Genomic DNA, 14,616 nt, shown 5'->3' on the forward strand with positions numbered 1-14,616 from the left:
AAAATACATCAAAATAGGGAAGGATATCTGTTTTTTCTTTTTATCTAAAACTACATTTTAAATACATATAAGTAAAATACTTTGATTTTCAAAAATAAAGTTTTCCAAGTAAAATATTTTCTTCTAGTTAAAAACATGAATTTCTTCATCTATTATTAAAAAGTGCTGGATTTTATAATTCCTTTTAGCCCAAATTGCAAATATCAGCTATATCCATTATATGCATCCAGGTGGTTCTAACATCAGCTTGCCAGAGGGGGATTTCTGAGTGCTTTCAGTTCCTATTCTTGCCTCTTTATCTCCTTCTACAGTCTGCTGGTCAATCTGTTCCTCAGTGACTTCTTGTTACTCTTCAAATTTACTCCATCCTCTTTTTATAATATACTATCCAAAAGAATGTGGAGCTTTCCTTTTTGTAAAATTTGACCATGTCTGCATGTTATCTCCTTAAGAAGTTCAGACACAGTAAATCTTCTGAAGAATCTAGAGAAAACATGAAAACAGAGCTATCTGGTAATGTAATTTGATAGTGGTGATATTAATTTTTAAAGCTCTTGATAATTTCAAAGGCCCATATATTTGTATTGCATTTTGATCACTGTTACCTCAGTCATCAATGAGCCCCCTTGAAATACCATATGGCCATATTAATCTTTCTGGGACTTCTTCATGATTCCATGGGTAAGACATAGCAACTCTTCAATCACCATTAAATGAAAGAACAATAAGATAGTTGGCTGTTTTCAAGCAGTAATGCATAGCAAGACCGTTCTACTCTGTCACATACCGTATACTGTATGTCCACTATATTTCAAAAGTGTAAGTGTAGCAATAATTATGGGTAAAAATGTGTTTAGAATTGGATTATTGTAAGTTCATAGCAGATAAGAGTTCTTTAACACATTTGAGGAAGAAGACAGTAAAGTACATTTTACATTTCTGAACAAAAGATAAAAAGTTTAAAAAAGTGAGCATTGAGATATAATCCTCAACATTAGGAATTGAAGTAGGAAAAGCAATAAACCAGCCTGGGTTCCAGTTCTGGTTCCACAAATTACTTGCGGAGAAACTACGGGCAAGGCATTTAATATTCTGGGGGGCTGTTTTCCCTTCCATAAGCTGAAATTTTGAACTAGAATCTCTAAGGTTCTTTCATTGTACCATTCAATTATTTCCCTTGTTTAAAAACATGTTAGATAACAGAAAGAATAAAATCACAGAAATTTAAAAAAACACAGAGTAAATCAGTCATGTAAAAAATTGTAGTAAAACCATTTTAGCTTTAAAATTACTTTTCTAGTTTCTAAATGGTAAAAGATTTAAGTTTCCAAACTGATCAATATAGAAACTTAAAAAAAAAGACTTTATTATGTACGTACTTTCTAAAGAATTGAAGCCACCTGCTGTCGTAAGGCAAAATGCTGTCAGCTTAACTTTAATTCCTTTTTAAAGTAAAAATTTTATAGCTACAACACATAATACGCAAGTGCAGCTTTCTGCAGATTTTTCTAAATCTTTCAGAATACAATATTACCAGGTTTTTTGTTTGTTTGTTTGCTTGTTTCCATTTTGTTTTGCTAAAGTATGTACGGATTTTTAAGGCATATGTTAGTTTATGGAAAAGTTTCCAAATTGAAACAAAGATTGTTCTTTTGAATTATCTGGTTTTATTATGTTAATTAAAACAACTTTATAGAGCATCTAAGTAAGTGCCTCTCAAGCTACATAAAAAGAATACCCAGTTGATGCATGGGAATTATAGAGATAAGTTACACAGTTGGTGAAGGAACAGCCTATACTGAAAGGCAATTAAACAAGAGCTATATTATATTATATTTAAAATAGGAAATATATGTGCAGAAAACCAAGTAATCATCATTACTCTTATATTGTCTCCTGGAATGGATTCTCTTAAAATTCTGATAGTGCCTCTTTCCTTTCCTTTCCACCTTAAACAAGTGCTTCTTACACTTTGATGTGTACATTATCACCTGGGGATCTTGTTAAAATGCAGATTCTTACTCAGAAAGCCTGGGGTGTGGCCTGAGATGCTGAGCTTCTAGCCAGCTCCCAGGGGTTTTCCATGTTACTAGTCTTCAGATTGAGTGGCAAGGCCCTTAACTATGGGCAGCCAGGAGTTGAAATGACAAAAGATAAGAAGTGTCAGGGTTTTCCTTTTTGTTTTGTTCTACTACCTATTCAAAACCCAGACTGAAAGTTCTTAGCTTACTTACTTTAAGCTTAATTCTTAGCTTAGTTACTTTTCCATGCTTTTACTTCCTCATCACTGGTGCCTACTCTATTACCACAAAAGAAAAATTCTTAAATATACACACCTGTTATTAGCTAGCATGCCATAAGTAATATTATCCATGTGACCCATAGGCTAAGGGTCCTCAAAGAATGGTTCCCTACTGTGTTTGATGAGAATGTTTTCTAGAAATAGGGTCATGGTAAAGAGACTCTGAATGACTCTACTAAGGGGTAAATTGTGCCAAAACTTAAAATAGTGAATAATTCTGTAATCATTTCAATTTGGCTTTACAATGTATTATAATAGAATTTGCAGGATATTTATTTACTAATTATATTTTACTTAAGGTAAAAATAAAATATATTTGTATGCTCTGACCATAAACCAACTAATAGTGTTGGTGAGGAAGAGATAAAGAGAGGGGGATCTGCCTGAAAGTGCAAGGAAGTATATAAAGGAGGGCAGTCTGGGATACATTTTTTTTATGAATAATACATCTGTGGAAAGTCAAGATTTCATCTGTCAAGTTCTAATGCAAGTGAAATAATACAAATGGACATTGTATTATTCCCCCCTTTGCAATGGATTATTGAAAGTGCTGTTAAGGATGTTTTGGGGAGTACAAACATCTACCATGTATTGAACACATACTACGTATCTACATCTAAACTAAGAAATCTCTATGCAGTGGCTTAGTAAGTTCTCACTATGTATCTACATGGTAGGTGCCATTATGCCAATAAGATAAGAAAATATAGCCTATCGAATAACTTTTTAATTGGGAAACCTTTTGAAAAAATTTAACCCAACAGTGAGTTTTATGAAAAGCTCCATTCTATGGTTTATCCTATATGAACAAATAAATCCAATATATTTAAAACTTATAAATAGGAAAACTTATGACTATTAATTTCATGAAAAGAATAGCCAGTGATTGGACTTACGTGGTTAGTATATGTAACAGGGTTTTTTTGAGTTACAAATATTTAATGTACATATAATTTTCCAGTTAAACACTTGCGAAAAGTTTGGCATGTCTACAATAATGCTGTTAATTTTCTATTCATTTTGATTACTTAGGAGATTGTCTTAGTCTGTTTCCTGTTGCTATAATAGAATACCTGTGGCTGGGTAATTTATAAAGGAAAGAGGTCTATTTCAGCTCGTGATTCTGGAGGCTGAGAGGTACAAGATCAGTTAACCACTTCTGGTTGGCTTCTGGTAAGGGCCTCATGCTTCATCATAATATGCCATAGAAGCAGAAGTGGAAGCAGGCAAGCGCAAGGAGACAAAACATGAGAGGCAGCCTCACTTTATATAACCACCTGGCCTCACAGTAACTAACCAGTCCTACAGAGTTAGAACTACTCCTTTGAGAATGGCATTAATTTCTCTTAACAACCTAATCACCTTTCTTTTCCATGCTTTTACTTCCTCCTCAACACTGCCACATTGGGGGCCAAGCCTCAACATGAGTTTTAGTCGGAAGAAACCACAGCATTCTGCTCCTCACTTCCCAAAATCATGTCCTTCTTACAATGCAAAATCTTCCCATCCTCCAAATCTCCCAAATCTTAACTTGTCCTGCACCAACTTAAAAGTCCAAAGCCCAAAGTCTCATCTGGGAAATTGTGAAATCAAAACAAGTTATCTATTTCCCAGATACAATGGTGGGACAGGCATAGGGTACACATTCCCATTCCAAAAGGGAGAAATAGGGAAGAAGAAAGAAAGAAGAAAGGAGTAACAGGCCCAAAGCAAGTTCAAAACCTAGCAGGTTAGACATTAAATTTTAAAGTTGGAGAATAATCTCCCTAAACTCCATGCACACTAGGGTTGGGAGGAGGAGCCCCAAAGGCCTCAGGCAGCCCTGCCCCTATGGCTTTGCTGGTGCAACTCACATCGCTGCTCTCATGGGCTGGAGTCTGATGCCTGTAACTTTCCCAGGCAGGCATTACCACCTGCCGGTGACTCTACAATTCTGGTGTCTCAAGGGTGGCCCAGCACCTGTGGCTCTCCTAAGCATTACCCTAGTAAGAGAACTCAGCAGTGGTTGCACCCCTGTGACAAATTACTACCTGGGCCCCTAGGCTTTTCAATCACCCTCAGATATTTAAGTGGAGGAAGTCACACCTCCCTAGTTCTTGCATTCTGCACATGGAACTGCCAAGGCTTACAGTTTGTACCTTCCGTAGTTTGAGCATGAGCCACATCTGGGCCTGTTTGAATGAAGATGTGGTGCTGCCAAGGTTTACAGTTTGTACCATTTGGAGGAACAAGCTGAGCTGTACCTGAGGCAGTTGAGCCACCACTGGCTGAGGAGTCCTGCTCCTGAATGCAGAGAGCAGAGAGACCCTAGCCTACCCTACCTAGGCTCAAGGTAGCAAGCCCTTGCTGCCCTCAAGATCCTAACATTCTCAGACTGTGATGCGGGGAGCAGCCTCAAAGAACTCTAAAATGCCTTCAGGGTCGTTCTCCCATTGTCCTGATGATTAGTACCAGGTTCCCTTCTAGCCATATTAATCTCTTTAGCAAATAGTTTCTGGGTATTGCTGTGATGTACTCTATATTTTATTATTGCTTTATTACATATCTTAACTTCTCTACCAGAATGTAAACTAAGCTCCACAAGAAAAGAAACAGTGTATTCATCCTTTACAGTACCAAGTACAGTGCTTTTCACTTAGCAGATCACAATAAGTCATGCTGAATTAAATTGCTATTTCTTTAGTGTCAACATCTATGTATGTGAGATGAGCAGAATGTAGTGCACCAATTTCTCATTTTAATGGAGTTTAAGAACCTTTAAAGGTTGTAGCGTGATTGATTCAGATGCAGAAACACACCAGTTGTAAAGAGGACTAAAATAAAAGGACTGATTGCCCTTATTGTTTAACATAGGGACAAAGTCTTAGTTTTTTTTTTTAAGCTTTTTATCTAAGTTTAATTCATATGATGCCTCATAAATGTTTACCAATAATAACAATAACAATTTCATGTGGAAGTCTCTCTTCTTTACTTCTCTTATCTCTAAGGTTTTTATGCTTAAAGAAAACAATATTGATACAGAGTTGGCCAACATGACTGAATAGAAGTAGCTAGTGTATGCCACTCTCATGAAGAGAAATGGAACAGGTGAGTAAATACAGCACCTTCAATGGAAACATCCAAGTACATGCATTGGAAACTCATCAAGGAAACAACCTGACCCATGGAGAATGGAGAAAAGCAAGGCAGGATGACTGCCCACCCAGGAGTCACATGGAGCAAGGAGAGCCTCCTCAGCCCAGGGAAGTGGTGAGTGAGTGAGCAACCCCTGGGACCCACGCTTCTCCCATGAATCTTTGCAACTATTGGGTCAGGAGACCCTCTCACGGACCCACTCCATCAGGGCATTCAGTCTGACATGCAGAGCTACATGGAATCTTGGCAGAGCAGCCACTCAGGCACACACACAGCCCCAGCAGCCTTAGATACCCAGGCTTCCTAGCAAAAGCAGCTGCAGCTCCAGCAAAGCAGGTTAGACCCCTATACATGTCCCTAGGAAGTGACAGTTTGCAGGCCTTGTTTCCATGGAATCTCTCAGGATAAGACCCACTGGCTTGGGAAACAAGCCAGCCACTAGTAGCAGCATTACAGCTCCCTGAGATGGAGCGCGCAAGGGCAGAGACAGGCCACCATCTCTGTTATTTCACAGCCTTAGCCATTGTTGCCTTTGGGCTCTAGGGAGTCCCAGTTGACTAGGGACTGCAGTGGTCCCCTGGCACAGCCCAGAAACTATATGGAAAAGCAGTCAAATTGCTTATTCACATGGATCCCAGATCGCATTTCTCTTCACTGGGCAGAATCTCCCGGCTGGGGTCTCTAGTTACCCCCACTGGTGTTTTCCAACCCACCGATTTCAAACTTCTCTGGGATAGAGGTCACAGAGGATGGGGTGGGCTGCCATCTTTACTGTTTAATAGCTTTTGCCATTCTTGCCTTTGGGCTTTGGGCAGTCTGAGGCAACTGGGGGATGGAGCAGACCCCAAGCATAGCACAGCTACTCTATGAAAACATAGGCAGACTGCTTTCTTAAGTGGATCCCTGATCTTGTTCCTCCTCACTGGGCAGGACCTCCCAACTGGGGTCTCCAGCCACCTCCTACAGGTGTGTTTGGACTGGCAACAGGTCCATACCTCCGTGGGACACAGTGAGCTCCCAGAAGAAGGGGTGGGCCACCATCTTTGTTGTTTTGCAGACTTCACTGTGGATAGCTTCAGGTACTGGAAAATCCAAGGTTACTAGGAACTGGACCAGACCCCCAGCATGCTGCCGCAGTCCCACAAACTGGCCAGACTGTTTGTTATGTGGGTCCCTAATCCTGTATATCCTCGCTGGGCAGGTTCTCCAGTTGGGGCTATTGAGCCAGCAGCAGTTCTGCAACTCCCTGGACAGAGCTCCTAGTGGGAGGGACGGGTTGCCACGTTTGCTCTCTCACAGCTCTCACCCTTGCTGTCTCTGGGCTCTGCAGAGTCTGTGGGGAGCAGGGGCTGGTCTGAATTCCCAGGACAGAGCAATCAACTCATGGAAAAGTAGCCAGATTGTTCTCCATGCAGGTCCTGGTCCTCATTTCTCTTCACTGGGCAGGGCCTCCCAACCTGGGACTCTAGTGCACCACCACCATGCCCCTGCATGATCACTGCAATTAGAGGCATAAGCAGCCCAACATTTCTCTGAGGAGGAAATCCCAGAGTCAAACTCCATCACTACAGTTGTAGTGGTACCACCCTAAGAGCCCTCAGGCTGGGAAAGGAACAAACGGCCTAGTCACTATGCTGGCACCTCCAATATACCACAGTCACTATATGGAGAGGAGTCCAGTCCCTCTTCTCTAGGAACCCTGCCCCCACCCCACTCTTTACCAGGCAGGATCCTTGGCTCATAACCACAGAACAGTCACTTCATCCATGGCTGAGCATACCCACTGGTAGTGGCCCAAAGTTTCCCTGAGGAGAGGCTCCCAGAGGCATCCTAAAGCCCTTCTGCCACTGCCACAGCAGCAGTTCCCTCCCTGCTGCCAGTGTTCTGGGGAAGAAACAGCCTGAGGGATACACCTGAGTTTATAGCACACCACAGGCACCATATGGAACAAATACCAGCCTCTCCTCTTGGTGAGCCCTCAATCCCTTACTCCTCAACAAGCAGAGCCCCAAGCTCATCCCAGCAGTGCAGCTATCCCACCCCACTGGCTGAACACTCCCAGTAACAGCAGCTCCACACTCCACATTTTTCAGAGGCAGAGCCAACCAAAAGCCTCTCTGCCATTGCCACTGCAGTGGTACTATCCCTGCTACACTCAGACTAATGAAGACCCTAAGTGACTTATCCACACCTCCAACAAGTTGCAGTCAACTGAAGGAGAGGAGGCCAGTCTGTCTCCTATGGACCCCATCCACATCCTCTGCTCATCACTAGGCAGGGAACCCCTGACTTGGGCCCACAGCACAGAACTCCCCCATCCTGGACTGATTGCACTGAGCAATTGCTGACCTTCATCTCTCTGGGGGTGGAGCCTACAGGAAACAGGCAAAAGATACTTGGTCACAACTACTACGAAGGTCCCTTCCTCTGCTGCTTCCAAGTTGAGGAAGAAACATAAACCCTGAGATCACCCCAGAGCTGTGGTGGGCAGCCTGGGAGAGGGCCAAGCCACAATCTCCAGCCAGTACTCAAGTGGGAGAGGAGCACATACTTTCAGAGCATTGAGAGGGAGCACAGCTGCAACTGCAGAAATATAGGGGAGCCACACAACTGAGCAACAGCCTACCTACCAACTGACAACTACCCCTAAGCACCACCTACTGGATCACACCAAAGCTTCAACGACAAAAATACCTTGCTAACATACCCACTGTGAAGCCAAAGACAAGAAGTCAGCTACAAAAAAAGACCATGCAAAAAGCCTTGGCCTTGTGAAAACATCTAGAAAACAGATCTATTGACTGTACTCAATCTACACAACAGTTAAAGAAACCCCCACATACAGAGTTGAGAAAGAACCAATGCAAGAACTCCAGCAATTCAAATGATCAGAGTGTCTGTGTTCTCCAAATGACCACACTAGTTCTCCAACAAGGATTCTTAACCAGGCTGAGTTGGCTGAAATGACAGAAATAGAATTCAGAATACAGACAGGAACAAAGGTTATTGAGATTCAGGAGAATGGCAAAACTCAATCCAAGGAAACTAAGAAACACAATAAAAGGATACAGGAGCTGACAGATGAAATAGCTGGTATAAAAAAGTACCTAACTGATCCGATAGAACTCACCCTACAAGAATTTCACAATGCAATCACAAGTCATAACAGCAGAAAAGACCAAGCTGAGGAAAGAATCTCAGAACTTGAAGACTGGCTTTCTGAAATAAGTCATACCAAAATAAAGAAAAAAGAATGAAAAGGAATTAACAAGACTTCCAAGAAATAAGGGACTACGAAAAGAGACCAAATCTACAAATCACTGGCATCCCTCAAAGGGACAGAGAGAAAGCAAATGACCTTGAAAATATATTTCAGGATATCATCCATGAAAATTCCCCAACCTTGCTAGAGAAGCCAACAGTCAAATTCAGGAAATACAGAGAATCCCTGCAAGATTCTACACAAGAAAATAATCCCCAAGACACATAATCATTAGACTTCCCAAGGTCAAAATGAAAGAAAGAATGTTAAAGGTAGCCAGAGAGAAAGGGCAAGCCACCTACAAAGCGAACCCTATCACGCTAACAGCAGACTACTCAGCTGAAACCCTATAAGCCAGAGGAGATTGGGGGCCTATATTCAACATTCTTAAAGAAAAAAACTTCAACCAAGGATTTCATATCCAGACAAACTAAGCTTCCTAAGCAAAGGAGAAATAAAATCCTTTTCAGATAAGCAAATGCTGAAGGAGTTCATTACCAAAAGACCCACCTTACAAGAGATCTTGAAAGAAGCACTAAATATGGAAAGGAAAAACCATTACCAGCCAATACAAAAACACACTTAAGTACACAGACTACTGTGACACTATAAAGCAACCACACAAACAAGTCAGCATAATAACCAGCTAACAACACAATTACAAGATCAAATCCACACATATCAATACTAATCTTGAATGTAAATAAGCTAAATGCCGCCATTTAAAAGACAAAGAGGCTGGGCATGGTGGCTCATGCCTGTAATCCCAGCATTTTGGGAAGCTGAGGTGAGCAGATCACTAAGGCTAGGAGTTTGAGACCAGCCTGGCCAACACAGTGAAGCCCATCTCTACTAAAAATACCAACAATTAGCTGGGCATGGTGGCACATGCCTGTAATCCCAGCTACTGAGGAGCTTGAGACATGAAAATTGCTTGAAACTGGGATGTGGAGGTTGCAGTGAGCCGAGATTGTGCCACCGTTCTCCAGCCAGCCTGAGTGACAGAGTGAAAATCTGTCAAAAAAAAAAAAAAAAAAAAAAGGCCGGGCGCGGTGGCTCAAGCCTGTAATCCCAGCACTTTGGGAGGCCGAGATGGGCGGATCACGAGGTCAGGAGATCGAGACCATCCTGGCTAACACAGTGAAACCCCGTCTCTACTAAAAAATACAAAAAAACTAGCCAGGCAAGGTGGCGGGCGCCTGTAGTCCCAGCTACTCGGGAGGCTGAGGCAGGAGAATGGCATGAATCTGGGAGGTGGAGCTTGCAGTGAGCTGAGATCCGGCCACTGCACTCCAGCCTGGGCGACAGAGCAAGACTCCATCTCAAAAAAAAAAAAAAAAAGAAAGAAAAAAGAAAAAAAAAGGCAAAATGGCAAGCTGGATAAAAAAAGCAAGACCTAATGGAGACCCATCTCACCCACAATGACACCCACAGGCTCAAAATAAAGGGATGGAGAAAAATCACCATGCAAATGGAAATAAGAAAAAAGTACAGGTTATAACCCTAATTTCAAACAAAACAGACTTTAAACCAACAAAGATTTAAAAAGACAAACAAGGGCATTACATAATGGTAAAGGGTTCAATCCAACAAGAAGACCTAACTGTCCTAAATATATATGCACCCAACACAGGAGCACCCAAATTCATAAAGCATGCTCTTAGAGACCTACAAAGAGACTTAGACTCCCACACAATAACAGTTGGAAACTTCAACACTCCACTGACAGTATTAGACAGAACAGTGAGGCAGAAAATTAACAAAGATATTTAGGACCTGAACTCAACATTGGACCAAATGGATCTAATAAACCTCTACAGAACTCTCCATCCCAAAACAACAGACAATATATTCTTCTCCTTGCCACATGGTACCTACTCTAAAACTGACCACACAATCGGACATAAAATGATCCTCAGCAAATGCAAAAGAACTGAAATCATACAAAACACACTCTTGGACCACAGTGCAATAACAATAGAAGTGAAGAGTAAAACAATCACTCAAAACCATGCAAGTACATGGAAATTAAACCACCTGCTCCTGAATGACTTTGGGTAAATAATGAAATTAAGGCAGAAGTCAAGAGGTTCTTTGAAACTAATGAGAACAAAGATAAAAACAGAAGAATCTCTGGGACACAGCTAAGGCTGTGGTTAAGAGGGAAATACATAGCACTAAATGCCTATATCAGTAAGTTAGATCTCAAATTAACAACTCAACATCACCACTGAAAAGAATTAGAGAAGCAAGAGCAAACCATAAACCATTCAAAAAGTCAATGAATCTAGGAGTTGGTTATTTAAAAAAATTAATAAGATAATCTGCTAGTAGACTAATAAAGAAAAAAGGGAGACAATTCAAATAAACACAATTAGAAATGACAAAGGCGATGTTACCACTGACCTGACAGAAACAAAAATAAGCATCAGAGGCTAGGTGCAGTGGCTCACACCTGTAATCCCAGCACTTTGGAGGCCAAGGCGGACAGATCACGAGGTCAGGAGATCAAGACCACGGTGGTTAACACAGTGAAACCCTGTCTCCACTAAAAATACAAAAAATTAGCTGGGTGTGTGCAGGTGCCTATAGTCCCAGCTACTCAGGAAGCTGAGGCAGGAGAATGGCATGAATTCGGGAGGCAGAGCTTGGAGTGAGCCAAAATTGCCACTGCATTCCAGCCTGGGCAACAGAGTGAGACTCCATCTCAAAAAAATAAAAAAATAAAAAAGTAAGCATCAGAAACTACTATGAACACCTCTATGCACACAAACTAGAAAACCTTGAAGAGACGGATAAATTCCTGGACACATATGCCCTCTCAAGACTGAATGAGGAAGAAATTGATTCCCTGAGCAGACCAGTAATGAACTCCAAAATTCAGTCAGTAATAAAAAGCCTGCCAAGCAGCCAGGCACAGTGGCTCATGCCTATAATCCAGATACTTTGGGAGGCCGAGGCGGGCAGATCACGAGATCAAGAGATCGAGACCATCCTGGCCAGCATGGTTAAACCGCGTCTCTACTAAAAATACAAGAATTAGCTGGGCATGGTGGCGCGCACCTGTAGTCCCAGCTACTCAGGATGCTGAGACAGGAGAATCGCTTGAACCCAGGAGGCAGAGGTTGCAGTGAGCTGAGACCGCACCAGTGTACTCCAGCCTGGGCAACAAGAGCAAGACTCTATCTCAAAAAAAAAAAAGAGAGAGAGAAAAAAAGCCTACCATCCAACAAAAGACCAGGACCACACACAGATTCATAGACAAATTCTACCAGATGTACAAAGAAGAGCAGGTACCATTCCCACTGAAACAATTCCAAAAAATCGAGGAAGGGGGACTCCCCCTCAACTCATTCTATGAGGCCCATATCATCCTGATTCCAAAACCTGGAAGAGACAACAAAAAAGGAAACTTCAGGCCAATATCTTTGATGAATATTGATGCAAAAATCCTCAACAAAATACTTGCAAGCCAAATCCAGCAGCACATCAAAAAGCTAATACACTATGATCAAGTAGGCTTCCTCCCTGGATGCAAGGCTGGTTCAATATATGCAAATCAATAAACGTGATTCATCACATAAACAGAACTAAGGACAAAAACCACATAATTTTCTCAATAGATGAAGAAAAGGCTTTTAATAAAATTCAACATTCATTCATGTTTAAAAAAAAAAACTCTCAATAAACTAGGTACTGAAGGAATATACCTCAGAATAATAAGAGCCATCTATGACAGACCCACAGCCAACATCAATGGATGGGAAAAAGCTGGAAACATTCCCTTTGAAAACCAGCACAAGACAAGGATGCCCTCTCTCACTACTCCTATTCAACATAGTATTGGAAGTCCTGGTCAGAGAAATCAGGCAGGAGAAAGAAATAAAAGGCATCCAAGTAGGAACAGAGAAAGACAAACTACCCTTGTTTGCAGATGACCTGATCCTGTATCTAGAAAACCCCATAGTCTTGGCCCAAAAGCCCCTTCAGCTGATAAACAACTTCAGCAAAGTTTCAGGATACAAAATCAATCTACACAAATAACTAGCATTCTTACACACCAACAGCCAAGCCAAGGGCCAAATCAGGAACACAATCCCATTCACAATTGCTACAAAAAGAATAAAATACCTAGGAATAGAGCTAACCAAGTAGGTGAAAGAGATCTACAAACAGAATTACAAAACACTACTCACAGAAATCAGAAATGACACAAACAAATGGAAAAACATTCCATCCTCATGGATAAGAAAGTGAACATCATTAAAATGGCCACACTGCCCAAAGCAATTCATACATTAAATGCTACTCCTATCAAACTATGAATGACATTCTTCACAGAACTAGAAAAAACTATTTTAAAATTCATATGGAACCAAAAAAGAGCCCAAATAGCCAAGGCAATCCTAAGCAAAAAGAACTAAGCTGAAAGTCTCACATTACCCAACTTCAAACTATACTCAGGGCAACAATAACCAAAACAGCATGGTATTGGTATAAAAACAGACACATAGACCAATGGAACACAACACAGAGCCCAGAAATAAGGCTGCACACCTGCAACCATCTGATCTTTGACAAAGTTGTCAAAAACAAACAATGGGGAAAGGACTCCCTTCCTATTCAATAAGTGGTGCTAGGATAACTGGCAAGCTGTATGCAGAAGACTGAACTGGACCCTTTTCATACACCATATACAAAAACCAATTCAAGAGGATTAAAGACTTAAATGTAAAATGCAAAAATATAAAAACCCTGGAACACAACCTAGGCAATACCATTTGGGATATAGGAATGGGCAAAAGTTTCATGACAATGATGCCAAAAGCAATGTCAACAAAAGGAAAAACTGACAAATGGGATCTAATTAAACTTAAGAACTTCTGCACAGCAAAATAAATTATCAACAGAGTAAAGAAATCACCTACAGAATGGGGAAAATTGCAAACTATGCATCTGTACAAAGGTCTAATATCCAGCATCTTAAGGAACTTAGATTTACAAAGAAAAAAAAAATCATCTCATTAAAATGTGAGCAAAGGTCATGAACAAACATGTTTCAAAAGGAGACGTATATGAGGCCAACAAGCATATATATATATAAAAGATCAATATCACTGATCATTAGAGAAATGACAATCAAAACTACGATGAGATATCATCTCACACCAGTCAGAATGGCTGTTATTAAAAAGTTAAAACATAATAGATGCCGCAAGGTTACAGAGAAAAGGGAACACACACACTGTTAGTGGGAGTGTAAATTAGTTCAAGTATTGTGGAGAGCAGTGTGGTGATTCCTCAAAGACCTAAAAACAACCACCATTTGACTCAGCAATCCCATCATAGGGTATATAGCCAAAGGAATAAAAATCATTCTACCATAAAGACACATGCACACGTACGGTCATCACAGCACTATTCACAATAACAAAGACATGGAATCCACCTAAATGCTCATCAATGGTAGACTGGATAAAGAAAACATTTTACATATATGGCCATAATAAAGAATAAGATTATGTCTTTTGCAGGAACACGGATGGAGCTGGAAGCCTTAGTAAACTAACAAAGGAACAGAAAACCAAATACAGCATGTTCTCACTTATACGTAGGAGCTAAATGATGAGAACTCATGGACACAAAGAAGGGAACAACAGACACTGGGGTCTACCTGAGGGTGGACAGTGGAAGGAGGGAGAGGATCAGGAAAAATAACTATTGGATACTAGACCTAGTACCTGGGCCATGAAATAATCTGTACAACAAATCCCCATGATATGAGTTTATCTATGTAACACTCCTGCACAGATAACACTGAATCTAAAATAAAAGTTTTTTAAAAAGAAAAAAATATTTTCTAAAAATTCTTAAGTGGGCTTCAACTTCTCATGGTACCTATTAAAATTTTGATAAT

Source organism: Rhinopithecus roxellana, chromosome 12 (genome assembly GCF_007565055.1).
Source record: "Rhinopithecus roxellana isolate Shanxi Qingling chromosome 12, ASM756505v1, whole genome shotgun sequence".
Classification (NCBI taxonomy): Eukaryota; Metazoa; Chordata; class Mammalia; order Primates; family Cercopithecidae; genus Rhinopithecus; species Rhinopithecus roxellana.